Source organism: Gracilinanus agilis, chromosome 3 (genome assembly GCF_016433145.1).
Source record: "Gracilinanus agilis isolate LMUSP501 chromosome 3, AgileGrace, whole genome shotgun sequence".
Classification (NCBI taxonomy): Eukaryota; Metazoa; Chordata; class Mammalia; order Didelphimorphia; family Didelphidae; genus Gracilinanus; species Gracilinanus agilis.
In genome coordinates this window covers 597,509,841-597,533,490 of record NC_058132.1, presented here as the reverse complement: position 1 = coordinate 597,533,490, position 23,650 = coordinate 597,509,841, and the positions used below count along the sequence as shown (strand labels likewise).

General features: G+C 38.9%; 1 protein-coding gene across 1 annotated transcript in view; it reads left to right on the top strand.

The window, feature by feature from the left end:
• The first annotated feature begins 1,903 nt into the window (after positions 1–1,903).
• The window catches only part of RAPH1 (Ras association (RalGDS/AF-6) and pleckstrin homology domains 1), a 108,483-nt gene continuing 86,736 nt past the window's right edge, over positions 1,904–23,650 (top strand). Inside the window, exon 1 of the mRNA XM_044669410.1 lies at positions 1,904–2,098. The gene's annotated coding sequence lies outside the window, so the exon portion shown is untranslated. The remainder of the gene's footprint in view (positions 2,099–23,650) is intronic.

Genomic DNA, 23,650 nt, shown 5'->3' with positions numbered 1-23,650 from the left:
TAATACTTGCAATAGAGTGATCTTTTAATGCCAAAACCTCAATCATATCCCCATTGAACTAAGTGATCAATCATGTTTTTCTTCTGCATTTCTACTCCCACAGTTCTTTCTCTGGATGTGGATAGCATTCTTTCTCATAAGTTCCTCTGGATTGTCCTGGATCATTTGCATTGCTGCTGGTAGAAAAGTCCATTTTGTTTGATTGTACCCCAGTGTATCAGTCTCTGTGTACAATGTTCCCCTGGTTCTGCTCATTTAGATCTGCATCCATTCCTGCAGGTCTTTCCAGTTCACATGGAATTCCTCAAGTTCATTTTTCCTTTTAGCTCAGTAGTTTTCCACCACCACCAGATACCACAATTTATTCAGCCATCCCCCAATTGAGGGACACCTCCTCATTTTCCAGTTTTTTGCCACCACAAAGCGCAGAGCTATAAATATTTTTGTACAAGTAGTTTTCCTTGTTATCTCTTTGGGGTACAAACCCAGCAGTGGTATGGCTGACTCAAAGGGCAGGCAGTCTTTTAAAGCCCCTTGGGCATAATTCCAAATTGCCCTCCAGAATGGTTGGATTAATTCACATTTGTTTTATATTAATTCACTCAGATCATCTATCTATCCTTCTATCCAGCTATTTATCTTTCTGTCTTTTGTCTTTCCAGTGTCTGACCCAAGGTAGTCACTCAACAAATGCTTGTTGATTTGACCTTCAAAGTCATTGCTCTTTGGGCTTCAGTTTCATTATCCTTTAAAAAGTTCAACTAAAGGGGGCAGCTGGGTAGCTCAGTGGATTGAGAGCCAGGCCTAGAGACGGGAGGTCCTGGGTTCAAATTTGGCCTCAGACACGTCCCAGCTGTGTGACCTTGGGCAAGTCACTTGATCCCCATTGCCTACCCTTACCATTCTTCCACCAAGGAACTAATACACAGAAGTTAAGGGTTTAAAAATATATTAAAAAAAAAAAAAAAAAAGCTCAACTAAAGATCTCAGGGTCACTTAATCTTGTTAAGAAATTATTTATAGATCCAGTTGGCAGTTTGTTGGCTTTTAGGAACCCCTTCTCAGAATAATGTTCTTAAATGGATAAAATACACAGGGAAGCCAATTGTATTGAATACATATTATCATGCATTTAAAAAAAAGTTTACTGGATCCCAAGCTAAGAAACTCTGGACTAAATGATATCTGAGGTGCTTTTCTAGACTTTCTGTCTAATACTATAAATAGGCTGACATAAATCTTTCTTTTCTGGGGAGCCCCCTCCCCAGCTTAAAACTAAAAAGGGTCTAGAGCCTACGGAGACCCCCGTCTCCCAAAGCGGGAAAAAGCCCAGGAAAGTGCAGCTTCCACTGTAAGAGGGAAGGGGTGGGGTGGATCTAGTCTGGGTTTCACTTGCTCATTCACTCATTCATTCCAGGCAGGATTCATTCTTTCCAGGGACGCTAGGACTGCAGAGGGGTGGGGGCGGGTTGGCGGGCGGTCCCTCAGGGAGGTGCCCTAAGGCAAAGGGTGGGAAGCTGGATCAGACTCGCCCCTCGCCCTCAGCCAGCGCGGACCCGGAGACCCTAAAAAGCCTGGGCGTGTATGGGGTGTGGGGAGACTGCGGCGTGATTGGTGCGGCGGCCTGCACCGGAAGTGAGCGGCTGGCAGCCGGGAGCGGGGGGAGGGAACGGCGGCGGCGGCGTGAGTCAGTCAGTCAGCAGTCTGTCAGACCGGCCGCCCCTCAGTCCGTTGATCGGTCGGTGGGTCGGTCGGTCAGTCCTCGTATAACCTCCCCCTCCCCCATCGTGGTTTGCAGCTTCTGGCTTCCCTGCGGGGCGGGTGCCTTGGCGGCCCGGGAGGGGGCGTGTGGTGTGTGCGTGTGTGTGTGTGTGTGTGAGAGAGAGAGAGAGAGACACAGAGACAGAGACAGAGACGGAGAGACTGAGACAGAGAGAGGGGGCTCTGCGGCCGGAGCCTACATTCGCCGCACTCCCCACCTAGCCGTCCGCCAGCCGGTCACAGTCACGCAGCCCTCGGAGCAGGAGCAGCAGCGGCAGCGGCAGCTGCAGCAGCGGGAAGAAGCAGCCAAGCCCAGTCCGGCCCAACCGCCGCAGCGGTGAGTGAGCCGGGGGCGCCTCCTCCCTTTTCCCAGCGCGCGGCCTCGAGAGGGGGAATGGAGGTGGGGACCAGGCGTGGCCCATTCTGCAGCCCCCTCCGCCAAGCTGCGTAGGGGTCGGCTGGGACCGTCGCGGATGGGCAGCGGGGGCCGCAACTAAGAGACAATGAGCGAGCTAGTCCTGGGGCCGGCGCGTGGTGGGCACTGCCCCATGACCTCCGTGAAAGCGGTGGGGGGGCTTCTCAGCCAGTGACCCATGCAGTTGGGACTCTTCCCCCCAACCCAGCCTTGGAATGGGGAGGTCGGAGCCATGGCTGGGGGCGGTCGCCCACCCAGTAAACGCCCGGGGGCTCTGGGCCGGTGGCTCCGTGTTCTTCTCTCTCTTGTCCTGTGCGTCGGATCCGGAAATCCTAAGGGCTGCAACTCGGGGCAGTTATTTTTCGTGGAGGAAGGAGGGGTGGATGAGGAGATAGCTTCCTTTTCAGAGGCTATTGCACTTCTTTACAGTTTGACCTAAAAGAGTGTCCCCGCAGGATCCTTCGTTTTCCATGCCTAATTAATGTCTTCCAAGACTTGTGGCATGATATAAAATAAAAGCTTCTATTTAGAGGGAGCAGTTAGTGTAGCTTACACCCCTGTCTTTTAAATAGGTTGTCATGACTCCAGGAATCCGAGTTGTTCTTGACCAAATTCATTTCCCTGAGTTGTTCGAATAAGGATTGATTTTTCTCCCCAGTATCTTTTCTCATGAATATAGATGGAGAGAGCTGCTTAGAACCAGAAGGAAATCACTGTGAAGCCAGGAGAAGGGAGAGGTTGTAACTCGAAGAGAGGAAGAACATGCCCATGGGGATATGCTAAACTTTGAGTTAGGATTATTCAATGTCTTGTATTAATCTATTAATGTACATCTACATATGTGTGTATACTACAATATACATATAGTCTGCCTTGTATTAATCTGTTAGTGTATATCTATATATGTGTATATACACATACATATATTGTATTTATCTGTCAATTTGGATCTAGTTTATCTTTTTTCATAAGTCATCTTCAGTTGATAAGCTTCAGGTCTTTTGTAGTTATAAAGAGAACATAAATATCTAATTCAGTTAAAGTATCTCTGATGGTTTAAATGCGGTTTTTTTTTTTAAATTCCTGCATGATAGTGGTTTGTCTTAAGGGTTATGTAAGGCAGCATTAAGATGTAACAAAAAAGAAACACGTACTCTGTGGCCATAGCATATATGTTGATAAGAAATTTAACTATTGTTTATAAAGCAATTGATAATAGTACTGTGCATTTGTTTATGTAGCACTTTTTGCCGCTAATTTTTTTTGTCCATTTCTGTTAGGGATGGGTGCTATTCCCATTTTAGAGACAGAAGTTGATTACAGAGATATTTAAGTGCCTTTTCCTAGAGTCAGTGTTTAGGATCAATGTCTTGGTTAACTATGGAGTATGCATTGGGACTTCATCTGCAGGTTCTGGTTTCAACTTTTAAGGCTTATCTGGTGAAATTACTATCTCTAGTTATCACTATTTCCAGAGGATCTCATCACATAGGATTTAAGTACATTCCTTCCCCCCCCCCCCATAGTCATAGAAATCATGAGTTAAACTCATTTTACCAAAGGAGGAGCCCTAAGAAGTAACTTAGCTTACTTTAGGCTAAACAGTAAGTGAATTTTGAATCCAGATCTTCCAACTCCAGATCCAGTGCAGTGGAGTTTCCCTTACAGCAAGCACACTGTACCCACAAGGTGGCACTCCCACTGAATCCGGAATTGAATCATTGAATTACTAATCCTTTGGAGAAGGGCAAGTCAAAAAGAAAACAAACTGAAGAGAAGAGGGCAATTTTACTTCTGAGTGCTTTGCCTTCTGAGAAATACTTAATTTCCAACATTACCAAGGAGGGAGGGAGGAAGAAGAAGGAAGGCAAAATGGGGAACCTGGATAGTTTCTAGTGCACTAGCATCTAGCTTTTATTGTATAGTATTGTGTGTGTGTGTGTGTGTGTTTTCTGAATTCCCCAAATTTATTTGAACATAATCAAGCTTTTGTTAAATGCCTACTATGTGCCAGGCCACTGGGCCCTGGAAATACAAAGATACTTCTAAGTACAAAATTGCATTATGGAGCCTAATATGGCTTTTTAATGATCTTTTCTGTTCAGGTTAGCTTGGATATTCAACTTGGAGTATGATACAAAATAATCTGTAGATGTTACTTTGTGATAAATAGTATTCCTTTTTGGTAAGAGGAAAAAATAATTTTTTAGACTCTTCTTGAGGGTCATACAGCACAAGAAATTAGGCAAATTGAACAGAATGGTAAGCACAAATAAAATGTACATTCTTTTTTTCTCCCCAACCCTTTTCTGTCTTAGCAACAATTCTAAGACAGAAGGTCAAGGGCACTAAGTAAATGGGGTAGGTGACTTGCCCATGCCCAGGGTCACATGGCTAGGAAGTGTTCTGAGGCAAGATTTAAACCCAGATCCTCCCAACTCCAGGTTTAGTGCTATATATCCACTGTGCCACCTAGCTGCCACTAGGAAAAGCTTCTTGGAGAAGGTAGGACTTTAGCTAAGACTTAAAGGAAGCCAGGGAAACCAGGTAGAAATGAAGAGACTGAGTGTTCCAAGCATGAGGAAAGCCAGTGAAAACTTTACACTGTGGAAATGGCATGTCATGAAAGCAACAGCAAGAAAGTCAGTATCACTAGATCACAGGAAAGGAGAAAGGTTGGAAGGGACTGGGTTATAAAAGTGCTTTACACACCAAACAAGATCTTATATTTACTTGACTGGGGAGAGAGGGGAAACAAGGAAACTAGCTGTGGCAGTAGTCCAGGTGTGAAGTGATAAAGGTTTGCACCAAGGGTTGCAGGAGAGAAGGAACATACCCAAGAGATGTTGCTTACAATAGAAATGACATGACAGGAAAAGTCATTGAATGAAAAATGACATTGAGATATGGGTAGTGAGATAGAATGTAGAGTCAAGGATGATAACCTAGGTGGCTAGCCTAGGTGACTAAGAAGATGGTTATATCCATGACAGTAATCCAGAAATTCAGGAAGAGAGGAAAGACAATTCACTTTTGGACATGTTGATTTTAAGATGTCTCTGGGACTTGCAGTTTGAGATGTTCAATAAGCAGTAGGAAATGCAACACTGGAGGTCAGAAGAGAGACTGGCCAAATAGATCTGTAGATAATGATTGAAAGATCATTATCATTATCATAATCATTAGAGATAATGATTGAAATCATGGGAGCTGATGACATCACCAAGTGAAACAGTAGTGAGAGAGAAGACATAAAACAATCTTGGGAAATTCCACAGTTATTGGTGTGACTTGGATGAAGATCTAGCAAAAGAGACAGAGAACTACTAGTTGGTCAGATAGGTAGGAGGAGAATCAGAAAGGAACAAGATCATAAAAACCTAGAAAGAAGAATTCAACATGGAAAAGAGGATTATAGACAGTGTCATAGGCTTGAGATCAAGAAGGATGAGGATTAAGATCTGGCAATTAAATGATCACTGATAATTCTGAAGAGAATAATTTCAGTTGAATTATGTGGTCAGAAGCCAGGCTGCAGAGAATTAAGAGAATAAGAGAGAAAAAGAAATAGAGGCACTAACTGTAGATAGCATTCTCAAGGAATTTAGCTACAGAAAGGAATGATAAAGGACAGTTTTTTGTTTTTGTTTTTGTTTTTTGGAAAAAAAATTTTTCCATGGTTTTATGATTCATGTTCTTACTCTCCCCATCCCAACGCCCCACTCCCTTGGCCAATGCGCATTTCCACTGGTTTCATCTATCAAGACTTATTTCCATATTATTGATAGTTACATTGGTGTGGTGGTTTGGGATCTACATCCCCAATCATGTCCGCCTCAACCCATGTGTTCAAAGCAGTTGCTTTTCTTCTGTGTTTCCTCTCCTGCAGTTCTTCCTCAGAATGTGGGTAGCGTTCTTTACCATAAATCCCTCAAGAGTTGTCCTGGATCATTGCATTGCTGCTAGTACAGAAGTCCATTACATTCGATTTTACCACAGTGTATCAGTCTCTGTGTACAATGTTCTACTGGTTCTGCTCCTTTCACTCTGCATCAATTCCTGAAGGTCATTCCAGTTCACATGGAATTCCTCCAGTTTATTATTCCTTTGAGCACAATAGTATTCCATCACCAACAGATACCACAATTTTTTTCAGCCATTCCCCAATTGAAGGGCATTCCCTCATTTTCCAATTTTCATTTTCAATTCCAGGGCATACCCTTGTTTGAAGTGAATGGTCTTTGAGAATGGAGGAGACATGAGCATATTTGTAGGCAGTATAGAAGAAGCCAGTAGAGAGGGGAGCACTGAAGATTAGTGAAATAGGGATGTGAGAAGGGGACAGTCTGCTGGAGAAGATGGGATGGAATGGGGTCACTCTTGCATGGAGAGGGACTTCTTTTGGCAAGAAGGGTAACATGAAGATTTTATTTTATGAAAAATGAGAAGGAAGAAGATGTGGCATATATGAATGATTCGAAATGAAGAAGAGGGAATAAGTGTGACTCAACATATGGCCTTCATTTGTAGAATGAAGTGTGAAGCAGTTTTCAGCTAAAAAGGTTCAAGAGGGTGAGCTATAGAAGGTTTGAGAAAGGATAGAAAGTTTTGGAAAAGCTGTTTTAGTGAATGTGAGTTAATGGGAGATATAAAAGGTTTGCCTTTCAGCAGTGAAGATCTAGTTGAGATTATGTAACAAACTTGTAGTGGACTCAAACAGCAAAATTTCATTTAGTGGCAGCTAGGTGATGCATCAGAGCACTGGGCCTAGCATCTAGAACTCCTGAGCTCAGATATTGGTTTGGTGACCCTTGGCAAGTTATTTAAATTCTGCCTCAGTTTCCTCATTTGTAAAATGAAGAAAATAATACTTAAACACCTAACTCAAGCGTTATGGGGATTAAATGAAATTTGTAAAGCATCTAGCACACTTCCTGGCACATACTAGATTCCTTCTTCCCTCCATCCTTCCCTCTCTCCCTCCCTTTCTTTTTCCAGGCTTGTTCAGCAGGACATGAGTGGGATTTAAGGCAAGTGGTTAAAAGATGTTACTGAAACTTTCCCTTACATTTTCTGGGCCTCAGTACCCACATCCATAAGAAAAAGAGATTGAATTGGATGATCTCTAAAGGTTCCTTTCTCTTGAGATCCTATTCAGAAATTCAGTGGGTTGTGGTTTTTTTTTTTTTTTTTTTTTTTTTTTTATGAATCAGTGTTGCTAAAATTGTTTTCATCAAAACACTCAAAAGTCTTGAATAGTTTCTCAGTACCTAGAAAACAAAGGATTTTTTTAATTACATAAAAGTTTTCTAAATGTATTCTGTAGTGATTTACAAATCTTTTATAAAATATAATATTATCAGCGAATCATATTGTTCAGAGCAGTTACTGGACATAATCAACAGAGAGAAGGTACCAGAATTTTTTTTTTCTTTAAGACCCTTGCCTTCCTAACAATTTTTTTTAATCTTTGACTTCCATATTAGAATTGATACTAAGTATTGGTTCCAAGGTGGAAGAGAGGTAAGAGCTAGGCAATTGGGGTTAAGTGACTTGGCCAGAGTCAGATAGTCATACATTGAGGAAGTTTCTGAATTCAGATTTGAACCCCTGGTCCTGTCATCTCCAGGCCTGGCTCTCTATCCACTGAGTCACCCAGCTGCTCCATAAGGTACCACAATTAAGAGGGATATGAAGAAAATAATATTATGAAGCAGTATAATCCTACAAAAGGCCATTCAGATTTCCAGTTGAGAGATTACTGTTGGTCCTAGTGACCAGTTTCTGTAGAGTGCAGATTGTAAAAATAAGGTGCAAGACATTAAGGAGAAGAATGAAAGCCAAGAAAATAGAACAGGGATTCTTAATCTTTTTGTGTCTGGTGAAGCCTGTGGGTTCCTTTTTAGAATAATGTTCATGAATACAAAAAATAAAATGTATAGGATTATAAAGAAAACCAATATGTTGACATAGTTAGGATTAAGAATTTCTGGTAGTAGAGGGGATTGGTTGAGAAATTTGGCTGTGAAAGAAAGAAGACATAGATCATGGAAAGTATACAAAGTAGTGTAGTCAGAGAAAGGTCTCCCTCTTAGTCTCCTCTAACATACAAAGTAGGGGAAAACTTCAGCTATTCCTGCTTTAATGTGATATGTGTATTCTTTAAAACAAACTCCTGCAATGCAATAAAAACCATAGGGATATGGGGCTAGGGAGAGACAACACTCATGTATAATTAGAATCTGCTCCCCAGGACTCTAAAACCTAGCATCCTCTTTACATGTTTACCTATATCCTACTTAGGGAGGATATATTTTGATGTAGCCCTGCCTCTCACTCTCTTCTCCCAGAAAGGTGGAAATGTGGCTGTGGAGGTGGAGTGAGGTGAGAGGCAAGAGAATTTTACTCAGACTTTTACTTTTGTCCTTTTATTTCTTCTGCTTCAAGTGACTATTAATAAATCTTATAAAATGTAATACTTGGAATTGTTGGATATTAATTTTAATCTTACACTCAAAAACTTAGTCTGAGATACATTAAAAAAATAGGAAGTTAATAAAAATGTTAGCAGTTTTACACCTATGAAATGATTTTAAAGTGCATAGTTACTACATAATAAATAATGGCAACATCCATCCTGAGCCTGGTACTTTGCTTGTGTCCAGTTCAAGGTTCTCGGAGAATAGTATAGCAGATATCGGCTATGGATAAGAAGATATCCTTGGCCAAATCTTCAGGACCAGCTAGATCTATATAGTTGGAAGAAGAGGAGAATGTGTGGCTGAGGACCAGCTGGCCTCTTCCTACTGCACCAGAAGATAATACAATAAATGACACTTTACATTGAAAAAACTAAGTTTCTTTATAGAAGTAGGTGCTAGATGGGTTCTACCTTGTGAATGATGACATGGTATGTTTTCTGCATTATTACTGCATATTATGTGACATCAAGCATAAGAAAATCAAAATTGAAATTGTTCCCTAATCAATCAATCCAGGTGGAACAAATTTTGTTTCAAAACAAGCATTATATATAGCAGGTCTGACTTTATACAGATTCAAGAAGACATCAGAGAGAATGATATTGAACATACACTTAGAGAACATGTTCCAAGAGGAATAGCATCTGAAGAATATTAAAACTCTAAATATTTGGAATTGGGAATTGACCCCAATTTGCGGCTATTGAGCCGCAAAATTTAATCTTCACAGCTCTGAATTAGGTGTTATTGTTTTCTTCATTTTCTCTTAAATTTGAAACATTTTTGCCCTCAAAAACTATATAATTTCATGAAATTTTTCTTTATTTTTTTTTAAATTTCCCTGGTTACATAAGTCATGTTTTTACTTTACCCTTCACCTCCCCATCCCCCTACTCACACCCCCACTCACACCCCCACTCACACACCACCCCCACCCCACCACTCCTAGTGTGGTCAGTCAAGACTTATTTACACATTATTGATAGTTACATGGGTGTGGTCTTTTCAGGTCTACATCCCCAATCATGTTCTCATCAACCCAAGTGTCCACGAAGTTGTTTTTCTTCTGTGTTTCTACTCCTGCAGTTCTTCCTCTGAATGTGGATAGTGTTCCTTTCCATAAATCCCTCCAAATTGTCTTGGGTCATTGCATTGCTACTAGTACAGATGTCCATTACATTACATTTTACCATAATATATCAGTCTCTGTGTACAATGTTCTTCTGGCTCTGTTCCTTTCACTCTGCATCAATTCTTGGAGGTCTTTCCAGTTCACATGGAATTCCTCCAGTTTATTATTCCTTTGAGCACAATAGTATTCCATCACCAACATATGCCACAATTTGTTCAGCCATTCCCCAATTGAAGGGCATACCCTCCTTTGATGGAAACTGATTTCTAGACCTTTATCAGTAAAAATTATAGAGATCAGGTTTTCAGATTGACAATGCAATCCAGTGTCTTTATGGCATTGTCATACACACATTTAGCTTCTATTAATTCAGAGAAAGAATATAAATATTATGGGGGTTGTCCCCCATTCTTTTCAGAGTAATGCTCTGTGGAATGGACATAAGATAAGAGAGTTGAATATACTATTCTCTAAGTTGATCTCAGGTTTGGGAATACCTTTTACTTCCAGTATGAGAATCATGCCATGCTGAGTTTAAGTCTAGAATATCTTTTCAGCTTACCCAAAGTCTTTTCATTCTGCTGAGACAGGTAGTGCTAGTGTGAATAGACAGCTATAATTGACCCTCCTAGTATTCCTTGTCAACTAGTAAGCTTCTGGTGTGTTCCTGTTCACTTCCTTCTTTCCCTGCCTTAGAGACTGGCTTACTAGTAATTGCACTAAGTTGTCTCTCCAGGCAGGAAGAATACTTAATGTGGTTATGATTACCCTCTAATATCACTTTTATGCAGAGATCTTTAAAGAGTATATTTTTAATTATCAGTTTTTCATCCAGCTAGTTTTTATCTGTTTTTTGTTTTTAACTCTTACCTTCTGTCCTAGTATCATTTCTGAGAAAGAATTGCTGCAAGGGTTAAGTGACTTGTCCAGGGTCATACAACTAGGAAGTTTCTGAGGCCATATTTAAACCCAGATCCTTCCTACTCCAGGCCTAGTACTCTATCTACTGTGCTACCTAGCTGCTCCTTATAATTATTTTTCAACCAAAACTGCCAAATAAAGTTTTTTTTAAGTTTAATTAATTGATTTTTCCATAGTTACATGAATCATGTTCTTTCCCTCCCCTCCTCCCAACCCCCTCCCGTAGCCAAGGAGCAGTTCCATTGAGTTTACATGTGTCATTGATCAGGACCTATTTCCATATTATTACTATTTGCACTAGGGTGATCATGTCTACATCTAAAGGATTTGTTTTTAATACTAGAGCCAATGGAGAACTTCTGAAGCTTTTTTGAGTAAAGGAATGACATATCAGACCTGTGCTTTGGAAAGATCTTTTGGCAGCTATGTGGAAGATAGGTTGGAAAAGGTAGAGAATGGAAAATTAGGGGATTGTTATGATACATAGAGACCTCAGATATAGCAAGGGTCTGTATTGGCTTATGGCACTTTGAGTCGAGAGAAGGGGACGTACTGTGAAAAAAGAATTGAAAAGAATTGGCAACTCAGCAAATGTAGTTGACCTGAGTCAAGACCAAGGAGAGGAAAAAAAAGCCTGGAAAAGAAAAATGTTTATTGAATATTGAATGAGTGGCCTTTAATGTATACATTGACTTTTTTCTCCAAGATATGCTAGGCAATTTTCTTACTTCAAACCTTTTCAAAATTCAAGCATTTGGGAATGATTCTAATGAAAGAAAGCATGGAGGGCCAGAAGATTGCTTCATTATGCTTATGCTCAAATTTCCTGATAATGAACAAATTCCATTAAGAAAAGAAGTCCTGGTCTAAAGAACTTTATATTTTTATTCTATTTGAAGCAATAAGCGTACTGAAATATAAAACTAAATATTTTAAGTGAATGTATTATGTTTCTAGAAGCAAATTAATGTAATTAATTCAAGCATGGCCCCTCTCTTTAAAAAAAATAATTATGCAATTCAGCAGTATTGGACATAGTTATTTGGGGTTAGTTTCATACCTTTGATCATTTTTGAACTGTTGTGGTAACTGCAATGTTGTTGAATGATCAAATATGATAGACTTTGCTACTAACAGCAATCCAATGATCCAGAGCAATTCTGAGGGACTTATGAAAAAGAATGCTATCCACCTCCAGAGAAAGAACTGTAGGAATGCAAATGAAAACTATATGATTTATCACCTGTTTATTATGTTTTGAGGTCTTGGTTTTATAAGATTATAAGATTATTCACTTACAAAAATGAATAGTATAGCAGTATGAAAAAATGAAGTAAAAGCAATAAAATTTTTTATGGAGCCTTTGCCTTATCTTCTTTGATTAAATTCCAGTAGAATCCAGTGGTAACATTTGCCCCAGTTTTTATATCCTTTTATAATTTTAATGCCACTATATATTTCTGGTTTCTTTTGATATCGATCTATAGTTTAGAAACTCCATATTCCCCATTCATTGTTCAATAACTTGGCTTACTTCTGACATTCTAGTTTGCTCATTTTGACAAGTATTTTATTTGTGTCCATTTTTGCTTCTCCTACTTTCATTTTTCAGGCTTTTAATTCTTCCAATTGGTCCTTTTCTGGTAGGTATTTGGTTTAAAAACAATCCTAGACCTTTGCAGCGGATTTCTTATTTTTATTTTGAATTGCTATGATTTTTATCTTAAGAATTTTGATAAATGCTTTTGTATACCCTAAAGTATGTTAGAAATTGATATTTTTTTCTTTCATACTTACTATGACTGGCCATCCCCTTTCTCCTGCATTTGGCCTGCTCTCACACCAATAAATCTTCAAATTGGTTGACTTTTTTGAAAATCTCTAGGCAGGGTGTCATCCGGGTTTGTCCATAATGCCCCAGTTTTGCCTTTTCAGTGTTTCCACTATAGTTCATCTTCCTCTTTGTCCATAATGTATACATTTAGAAGTGTTTTTATTGGTATCTATATCCCCTTCGCTGTTGGATATTTACTACTCCTACATTTTCTGTTGGTTGGGGTATTGAAAAAGCAAATCTCTTCAAATTTGATTTTCTTTTAAAAATTTCCAAATGCCTCTATTATTGAATATCCATATTTCCCCCCATATTTAGTTAAGTTCATATTTACAGGATAGGTCATTTTGGGTTGCCTCCTGAGCTCCTCCATTGCTCTTGGGAACACATTCCATTCCCTCCTACATTTTCTGGTAGGTGCAAAATAGTATTGCATTATTGGGAAGCCCTTTTGTTTTTAAAAGAATTCCTTTTGATGCTTATAGAACTTGTTTCTGAATTGAATTGTTAAATTTAACTTCTAGGTGTCTTAGATTTTGCAACCTTGGGTTTTTTCTGGAGGTAATCAGTGAGTCCTTTCAATTAGTATTTCATTTTCTGTGCTCAGAAGTTCTGGGCAGTTCAATTATTTGCTGGATTGTGGTATAAGGATTTTTTGTTCTATCTTGTTCTTTTGAGAGGACCTATGATCCTTCTGTCTTCTAGATCAGTATGTTTTGCCTGCAATAGTGAATATATTTTCTTTTGTTTTTGTTTTTTGCTTATCTTCTAGATTGTTCTTCACTTTTATATATCTTCATTCCTAGTTTGTTCTCTTTTGTTTCATTGATGAGACTCACCATAACAGATTCCATTATTTTTCTAGTCTGGCCATTATTGCTGTGCAGACCATAAATAAATTCTGCTCATAGTTCTCATTTCTCTTTTGAACCTCTCAGGAATGCTGTGTTGTAGTTCCATGTTCTCAAATTCCTGCTGTCTCATCAAGTGTTGGATCATTTTCCTTTGTTTTGCAATATTTATTCATAAATGCCTGAATTTGTTTAGTGGATCAGGAAGTCATATTGTCTTCTGTGGCAGTTTGCTGAGCTTGTCCTCAACAACCCAATGAAATCTCACCCCTATTCCATCCTGACCAGCACTGGAAGTTCAGAATCTTGCAGTGCTGGTGCTATGAGATTGTCTTGAAGGCCACTATAGCTAAATGGCTATGGGGTGCTAGAGGTAGTTTATTTCAGAGATTTGCTGTACCATTAGTATTGGGTACTGGTATATGGAGTTGTGGCTCCCTAACAGGCTTTAGCTTTTGAAGAGATGGCAGCACAAGCAGACTTCCACAGTGGTCTTCTTGGCACTCTAAATAAAGACTACTACTGGAGCTGCTGTGTAGAGTTGGGTTTTGTTATGAGTTCAAACACATGTTTATGGTCCTTGGTCAGTTAGTGCAGCCTTGCTTCTGGTACCATAAGAGGTGGAATGGTGAGTGAACTTAGGATACTTATTTATTAATGTATGTTTTTAACTCTTGGTTTTTGGGTCTCAGGCCAAGGAGATATCTGAAGTTGCTTTTATCTTTGGCTCATAAACTCTATTGCAGATTCTAGAGTGGATCAAGAGGTCATGGGGAATCAGAGAAAATGTCTAGTCATCCATCTTTTTTTGCTCACATGATCTAGAAGTCACATAGCAGATTCTCAATACTAGTTGAATTGAAATTTTCATGGAGATGTTAATCATTAAATCCCCTGTGAAAACTTGTTGTTCTTGCTATGATTTCAAGATTATTCACTGTCCTACCATACATCATTTCTCATTGATGCTAATGCTTTTTCTAAGATTTATATTACACAAATTCTACAGAAAGCTACTTTGTCCTTTCTTAAATTAATTCCTCAGGTGTTTTTTTTTCCTTAGTGTTGTCTTGACAAAGATATTTTCTGCCAATTCTACCATTTTCTCAGAAATGTCATTGTCAGACATTTTGCCTTAGAATAAGAAAACAAGTGTAAATTCATCAAATACTTTTAGATGTGCTTGCCTTTTTACTATAGGGATAGGAGAGGTGAACCTTAAACTGCTCGCAAGGAAGTTTGATTAATTTAGTAGAAAAAATTATTTTTGCTTTCATACATCTTATTGGTTAGGAAACACTGTCACATAAAATCAGACTTTGAGAACTACATTTAAAATAAGGTAAGGGCAGGGCACAGTTTATCCTCTAGAACAGTGATGGTTAACCTATGACATGGGTGCCAAAGATGCCATGCAGAGCACTCTTCCCACTCCCCACCCCCAGAGTTCTTTACTAGAAAGGCAAAGGGACTCAGGTGGAGCTGTTCCCCTCCCATGCCTGATTACATTTTCTCACATCCCCTGCCTCTCTGCCCAGCAGCCCAATGGTAGTGCACAGGGAGTAAGGTGGTTGGCTCACGGTGGCAGGAGCACTTGGGCTAATCTCCTTCCCCTCTCTACACTTGCTGAGGACATTCCTCACTTCACACACCACCCCCCCTCCCCCAGTGGCCCAATGGGAGCACTTTATCCCTCCCCTTTTCTGGGTAACAGGGACATCATGTGGGAGGGAAGGGGCACTTAGTGGTCTCTGGTGGGGGGGGCAGGGCCCAGCACTCTGTCTCTAGATTCACCATCACTGCCCTAGATAGTAATCAGAATGTATATTTCAATACAAAATTACTTCAGGCAAAGTTGTCTACAGTGGGAATCATTACCACTGGAGGTTATTAGGAATCATGCAGCATATATATATGATTCCAAACAGAAAGAAGTGAGAATGGCTAGGCAATCTGACAATGAGAAAGATGAGATCATAGCAGACTTGAAGAGGCAATTAAAAAAGTCGAGATGGGAGAAAGAAATCAAAGAGGTGAAGAATTTTGCTCTTCAAACGAGTAGAAACCAGTTTAGACAACCTGCCAACAGCACCCCAAAATCAAAATCAGCACCCCGATGCTACTTGTGTGGGAAGATCGGGCACGTGATTCGTTTTTGTAGATATAAGCAACAAATTGATTTTTCAAAACCCAATATTCAAAGAGATAATAGAAAAACATTTTATAATTCAAAGTGGGCTAGAAATAATGAATCAAATAGATATAATCAAGAAAAACATACGGATACTTGCTGCAATCACACATGCAAAAAGTACAGTCAAACACCTTCGTTAGATGATATGGAGAGATATATACAAATGGGCACGAAACCGAAAAAATCATTATGAATCGATTTCTAATTTAAAACCTATCAATCAGTGTAATTTGGGTGTGGCAGAGTCTAAGAATTGAGGGAAGCAAAATGAGAAATCGAGGCAAAATAGAAAAGGTGTCTAAAGTAATCTACACAGAGGATACACATAGGTCTGTGGTAGATAATGAGCAATGGGAAGACATAATGCAAATGCGCAAAGAAATCTTTGGCATTAAGGAGGATGATTATATAAGGGATCAGCTTTCTCATTCCATATCACAAACATTGGGTGGGAAGCATGAATCAAACCATTGCAAAGAATCACATCAAGAAAATTTGCAAACGGGTTTAGAATTAGATGCAACAGTTCTTTCCCATGCAATTGCTTTAGACACAATGTCACAGTTAGAGGTTAAAGAGCAAAAAAGTCTAGAGGTTGGCAAGAACTTGATTTTAAAGAAACGACCCACTGATTTAAAAGATGTTAGCAGCTGTGTAGGAAAATAAAAATCCACCTTTCTCAACCCCTTAGCTACAGAATTTCATCCTAAACTTTGGGGAAGAGATAGGGAACAGTTGCCTTCTTCTACAATCAGTGTGGCTGAACATAACATCGAGACTGTTACTGTGATTGATAAAAATAAAAATCATCTAATGTCAGTCACAAAAACAGTAGGGCAAAATAGGGAACATCAATCAGCTTTTGAATCAGTAATTGAACCTGAAGTGTTGAAGGGAACACAATCTAACTCTCATACAATCCCGGAGACTACTGAAGGAGAGATTGTTGATTTGAGGCTTGACAATTCTTTAAAGAGCAGAGTGGAAGATAGAACAAATCAAACTTCCATTTCTGAAGCCCTTAATGAAAGCCAACATGGAATGTGCAATAGTGACAATGACTTACAAGCTCTCAATGAGAGTATGCTCTTTAAGCCTGCTTTCTGTAATCCTGATTCTAAACTGAACTTGCCTAATGGTGCTATAGGAAGTTTGGGTTTAGAGACAAAAGACCATACGCAACAAAGAATCAATGACAAGTGTACGCAAAATACTGAGGATTCTTTATTAACCTTAGTGCCAGTGAAGTCCAATGACAGTGGAGAACCCTTAGTTACTTTAGAAATCCGGGGGAGTACACTATGAGGGATTACTGGACACGGGGGCAACTTGTTCCGTACTATGAGAACCACCTGAAGGATGTCAATTTCAAGGCAGTTTAAGAGTAAGAGGAGCTTCTGGGGTAGCACAACAAGTCCCAAAGCTAAAAGTTAAAATGTTAAAATTTGGACCTCTGACTCTTGAACACACCTTCCTATTGATGCCATCATGTCCTTCAAACTTCGTGGGAAGAGATCTTCTATGCAAATTGGCTGCAACCATCCAATGTCAACCGGATGGACAAATTTATTTACACATACCTAAGAGATCTCTGAAACACCATCCCATTTTATTTTTAGACACATATAGTGAGGAACCATCATACCAATCAACTGATCTATGAGGTTCCAGATGATATTCCAGATTATGTGTGGGCTAAAAATTCAAATGAGGCGGGCAGGATATTGTCAGCGGAACCAGTAAAGATAGAGGTGAAAGAAGGCTTACCTCCAAGAATTCCTCAGTTCAGACTTAGTCAAGAAGCGATAGAAGGAGTGAAACCCATCATAGAGAGTTTATTGGAGCAGGGCATATTAAAATATGGATTTTTGCAATACAATACATCAATCATGCCAATAAAGAAAGCAAAATTATCTCCTGATGGAAAGACTCAGTGGCGTTTAGTTCAAGATCTAAGAGCAATAAATGACCATGTGCAAAAGACCTATGCCGTGGTACCAAATCCATCGCAAATCATTGCAGCAATTCCACCTGAAGCTGCTTGGTTTACTGTTCTGGACTTGAGCTCTGCATACTTCTCTGTTCCCCTGCACAGAGACAGCCAGAAGCTGTTCGCTTTCTCCTGGGAGGGTAAATCTGTCTTCTGGATGCGTTTGCCCCAGGGATTTGCAGATTCAGCTTCACTCTTTTGCCAAATTCTGCAGAGAGACCTTGAGTCGATAACATTCCTTGACAGCAAAATGGTACATTATGTTGATGACATCCTGCTAATGTCCCCATCTGCTGAAGTCTGTTACACTGATAGCGTACACTTGATCAAAGAGCTAGGCAAAAGGGGCCATAAAATTTCCAAATCGAAACTTCAATTCGTGAAGGAAAAAGTAAATTATTTAGGATTCATCCTAGAGAAAGGCTCCAGAAGAATTTCCAATAAGAGAATACAAAATATACAAAATTTGAGTTTGCCTAAGACCAAAAAGCAACTCAGGGCAATCATAGGAATAACGAGCTTCTGTAGAAACTGGATTCCAGGTTATGCTTACATCGCAAGACCTCTGATAGAGCTAACCAAGAAGGAAGTTCCAGAACCGTTAAAGCTGAATAAAGAACATATCCATGCATTAGAGAAATTGAAATCACTTACTCTATCAGCTCCAGCCCTAGGTATCCCTGATCATGACAAACCATTCCTACTATATGTGCATGAAGACAAAGGGATAGCCTCCAGTTTTCTCACACAAACATTTGGAAATAGACTTAGACCAGTTGCTTACTACAGCTCTAAGTTAGATTCAGTGATTTGTGGTATGCCTAGTTGTTTAAAAGCCATAGCTGCTGTAGCCATCATGATTAGAAAATCTTCATCCTTGGTATTAGGGAGTGAACTAAAAGTATTTTCCCAATACCAAGTGGAATCTACTTTAAGAAACACCAACTTACAGGCATTCACTTCCCAGAGATTATCAAGATACCAAGCGATTCTGTTGGCTAGTGAAAATATAACTTTTCACCGGTGCAGAAACATGCTACTCTGATTCCAGATTTACCTCTGGAAGGAGAAAGTCTACACATCTGTGAAGATGCACTTAACATCATGCATAAAACAAGACCTGATTTAGACGATAAGCCAATGAAAGACCCTGATATTACCTTATTCACAGATGGATCATCATATGTAGTAGACAATCAGAGATATACCGGAGCAGCCATAGTGACAGCCTCTGAAACCCTTTGGTACTCAACATTACCATCTACCATGAGTGCTCAAGGAGCAGAATTAATGGGCCTAATCTACGCTCTAAAAATTGCAGAAAATCTAAAAGCTAACATTTTTACCAATTCTTGTTATGCTTTTTCGAGCGCCCATCATTCTGCCATAATTTGGAAAAATCGAGGTTTCATTACATCAAATGGCAAACAAATAGCGTATGGCAATGTAATTAATCAGTTGTTGGATGCAATCCAATTACCAGCCCAAGTGTCAGTAATTCATTGCAAAGCTCATACAAAAACCCAAGGACCAATCTGCCAGATATGCAGCAAGATATGGACCTCTGACAATTCTGAACTTATCTTTGGTGGAGGAAGAAGATCTAAAAAATGCATACCCCCCAAAGGAAGTGAAGGATTGGAAGAAATATCACGGTGCATATCTTGTTAACTGAGTTTGGTTAGGACCAAATGGAAAACCGATGTTACCTAAATCCTTATATTACACATTTTGCAATGCACTACACCAGAAAGGGCATTATGGAACTCTGGGCATGGCAGATTCTATAAATAGGTATTGGAATGCAAGGGGCATATATGAAGTTGCTATGAGAATTTCACAGAGGTGCAAAATTTGTATGCATTACAACCAGACAATCACAAAAGTTCATAGTCTGGGAGGAAAACCTTTAGCTTACACACCATTTGAATGCTTACAAATTGATTACATCACAATGCCAAGGAGTAATGGTTATAGATATGCTTTAGTAATAGTGGATAGATTAACTAAATGGCCAGGAGCTTTTCCAGCAAAGCGTAACACCTCAGCTTTTGTTGTGAAAATCTTACTAAGAGAATTAATACCTAGATTCTCTATACCATTACATATTGCATCAGATTCTGGGTCCCATTTCGCAAATAAGATTCTAGCTACAGTTTATGAAATATTAGGAATTAAGAGACATCTACACTCAATATTTAGGCCGCAATCGAGTGGGCAGATTGAACGAGTGAATAAAAGTCTAAAAAATCTTATAGCAAAATTATGTGCAGAATCTCATATGAAATGGCCTGATGCATTGCCATTAGCACTATTCCACCTAAGAAGCCAACCCAACAGCATCACACATATTTCACCATTTGAAATGCTGTATGGACATCCACCATTCCATGGCAAAGCACCTCAGAGCATTCACAAATTATCACACCTAGGTATGGAATGCAAGCTATATGAATATATCAAATTGCTCAAGCAACGATTAAATCAACTTCACAAATTAGGCTTGATACATCAAAGAGTACCTTTTGATTTTGATCTACACAACTTCCAACCCGGAGATTATGTTTACACCAGAAACTTCGCTAGGAAGACTGTGTTAGAACCCAAATGGCTTGGACCTTTCCAAATAATATTAACAACTCCAAGTGCAATAAAAATTGAAGGAAAAGATCCGTGGTTCCATGTCACCCATGTCAAGCCAGCTAAAGACATGTCCCTACAACAACGACCACAAGACCCAGAAACTATGCAAAACAAAGATCAATTAGCACCAACTGAACAATCAAGCAAGTCCTCAGTAAATCCAAAATCTATTCATAAGACCATAGAAACAGAGCAACAAACAGAACAACAATCAGAGCATGAATCAGAAGCAGAAGTAGACCAAGAACCAGTAAACAATCAGATTTTACACCCAAATGATTATCCCAATCTCAATCACTTAGAAGAATCATCTGTAAATAATTATGATAATGAAAAAGAATCAATGAAGGAAGAAGACACAACATTTGATTTGCAATCAATACCAGATCTAGAAACTGATGACGACGAATGAATGAAAGCACAAAGACTTAATCATGAACTTTTATTTTTTGGTTACCTATAATAATCATCTTTATTAAAATCATAAAAGAAAAGAAGAAGAGAAAATAATCATATATGATAGACATTTAAAAATTTGTTCCTGACACAAGTCAGAAGGTGACAAGCGCTGGTGCATCAGGCAACACAAATCAGAAGTTGACAAGCGCGGGTACATCGAACATCTCACTTGTTGCTGACTACGCAGATCTTCACGAGGACAGCAAACCTAATCCTTTCTTAGTATTGTTAATAAGACAGATGGTAAGGGTTTTAAAAAACCCAACAAAAACAAAATTCCACTGAAATAATAAGCTTTTAATAATGACCAATCCTCGTGTTGAGTACACATCTGTCATGTTCCCCCCCTCCAATTTTTGAAAGAAAATATTTTCTTTTGTATAATAAAAAAATTTATTTCATTATTTTCTAATTAACATAATTACTAACAATTACTTTTTCAGGAAAAGGTACTTCTGGTGAAGATAATATACACAAGTAAATTAAGGGAACTGGGAGCTTCCAGGCTGTTATGTGGGTGATTTGAGGAAAGGTGGGGTATAAGGGAGTTTGAAAGGAGGATGTTGGAGACTTGCTAAGTGGGTAATCTCAGTTACAGGTAGGCTGGGATTAAAGGAGATTCAGGGTATAATAGGACTGAAGTCAGGAGTATAACACAGAAGGGAAACAGATCTTTTAGGGAGAAGAGAAATTAAACTAAACAGACAAACACAGCAGGCTTACAGACTGGGACTTCAATTTAAACACAAGCTGAGGGAAATAGACTAGACTGAAATTAACAAACAGGCTTTAGTTAATTTCACAGGAAGGGACTTGTTTTGAAGTAACACCTTCCTTCAAGATAGATGCCCCAGCTTCCCTCTAAGCCCAGAGTATGTTGTCTCTTTCTCTCTTCTTCCCTCTTGATAACTAACAGACAAATTATACTAATTAGGGCTATTGAAACATAAAAGGGTTTATTTTGTTTGAAGGATGTTTGTTAGGAAGGTGGATCAAAGGAAAGCCCTATCAGTTGTCTCAGGAACCTCAGGTGGGGGAAGGGAAGTAAAGATGGAGTCTGAGTAAGGACCTGCCTTTAAACTCAGCTTTACAAAGTGCTATTGCTATCTAAAGGTAATAAATGATGACTGTCTAACTATAACTAATGCTGTCAATTAGGTAACTTCACAGATTTAATTCCTCTCTAATTACTCTCCTTATTAACTTCACAACATATAGGTGAGGGAGGGAAGGCACCTGTACAACAATCTTTTATCAGCTATGTAGATAGACCACCATACTTTAAATACATGGCTGATCACCTTTAATCTTTTAACTGGGTCAGGGTTCACCATGGCTGGTCTGCCTTGCTCTTAATACTGTTAAGAGATTAGCAAGAATTTTGTTGTCTATTCTCTCCAATTTGATGGGGGATGTAGGAGTCTCTAAGTTTGGCAGCAGGCTGTTTCAGCCTAACCTTGGGAAGCATAAGAAGAATTTAGTTTCACAATTTGATATTAATTTTCCGGGGACAGCTGGGTAGCTCAGTGGATTGAGAGCCAGGCCTAGAGATGGGAGGTCCTAGGTTCAAATCTGGCCTCAGACACTTCCCAGCTGTGTGACCCTGAGCAAGTCACTTGACCCCCATTGCCTACCCTCACCACTCTTTTGCCTTGGAGCCAATACACAGTATTGACTCCAAGATGGATGGTAAGGGTCTTTAAAAAAAAAGGTATTAATTTTCCAAGTTATCTATCTCAGAATGACATAAGGGAAAGGCTGGTTTAAAAACTCCAAAGGTTTAATCTATCTTTTGGAAAAAACCATCTTGGGTGCAGCTAGGTGGCTCAGTGGATAGAGAGAGCTAGGCCTATAAATCCTGGGTTTAAATCTGGCCTCAGACTATTCCTAGCTGTTTGACCCCAGGAAGGTCATTTAACCCCAATTACCTAAGCCCTTATCACTCTTCTGCCTTAGTGAATGGGAGAAAGTTGAATAAGAGCAAAGAGGCTAGGATGACACCAAGATTTTAACTGGGAGGATATGGTATCTCTACCAATAATAAAATGGAAAGGGGGAAAAGATTAATAAGTTCTCTTTTGGATGTTCAAGATGACTACAAGATAATCAATTTGATGACCAGTTAGGATGATGTTGCTTTCTTTAAAAGACAATAAGGTATTTTTCTTAATGAAACTAACATCCCCAATTTGGTCAAGAGTAGTATGTTTTACATGGAAGGTTTAGTTTTCGATATGTTTAGTTTTCAATAGATTATGTTTGTTTTTGCTATTAGGATATTTGAATGGATCCATTCAACAAATAGGTAAAGATACAGGGAAAAGTCAGGAATAAAAATGTAAATGAGGAAGTCATATACATTGTGTGAATAATTCAAACTATAAAAGGAAATGCAAGTAGTAGAGGAGAGAATTGAAGTAGAGAAGATAGTCAAGGACCTACTCTTAGAAAGAATAATTCCAGAACCATAGACTTATTGAAACCTAATATTAAAAGGGAACCTTAAAACTATGCTATTTTTAGTTTCCCAATTCAGCTATCTCTTCTACCATATCCATGAAAAATGGTTGTTAAGACTATGTGAGTTTATTTATTTATTTTGGATATTTTAAAAGTTGCCATGTAATTAAAATATTAATAAAATTTATGTATTTTCCTAAGGGGGAAAAAAAGACAACCTATTTGAGGTTGATAGGATGAGTTGAAAATAATACAACTGTTTTAAAACTGTGTTTTAAGCACATTGATTTTTAATGGGTTTTGTTTTATACATTTTTGAAATTAGAAAAAAAAATCTGAATTATCTAACTTTTAAATGCATACATTGAATAGCATAAGATGTGTGTTTTAGACAAGGTGAAAAGGTTTGAAAGCTCATGGACCAGAAGTCCACATTTTATTTATGTACAGTTCTTAATAACAATTATTTAAGGTCCCATGGAAGAAAGAAACTAAAACAGTTGCTGTT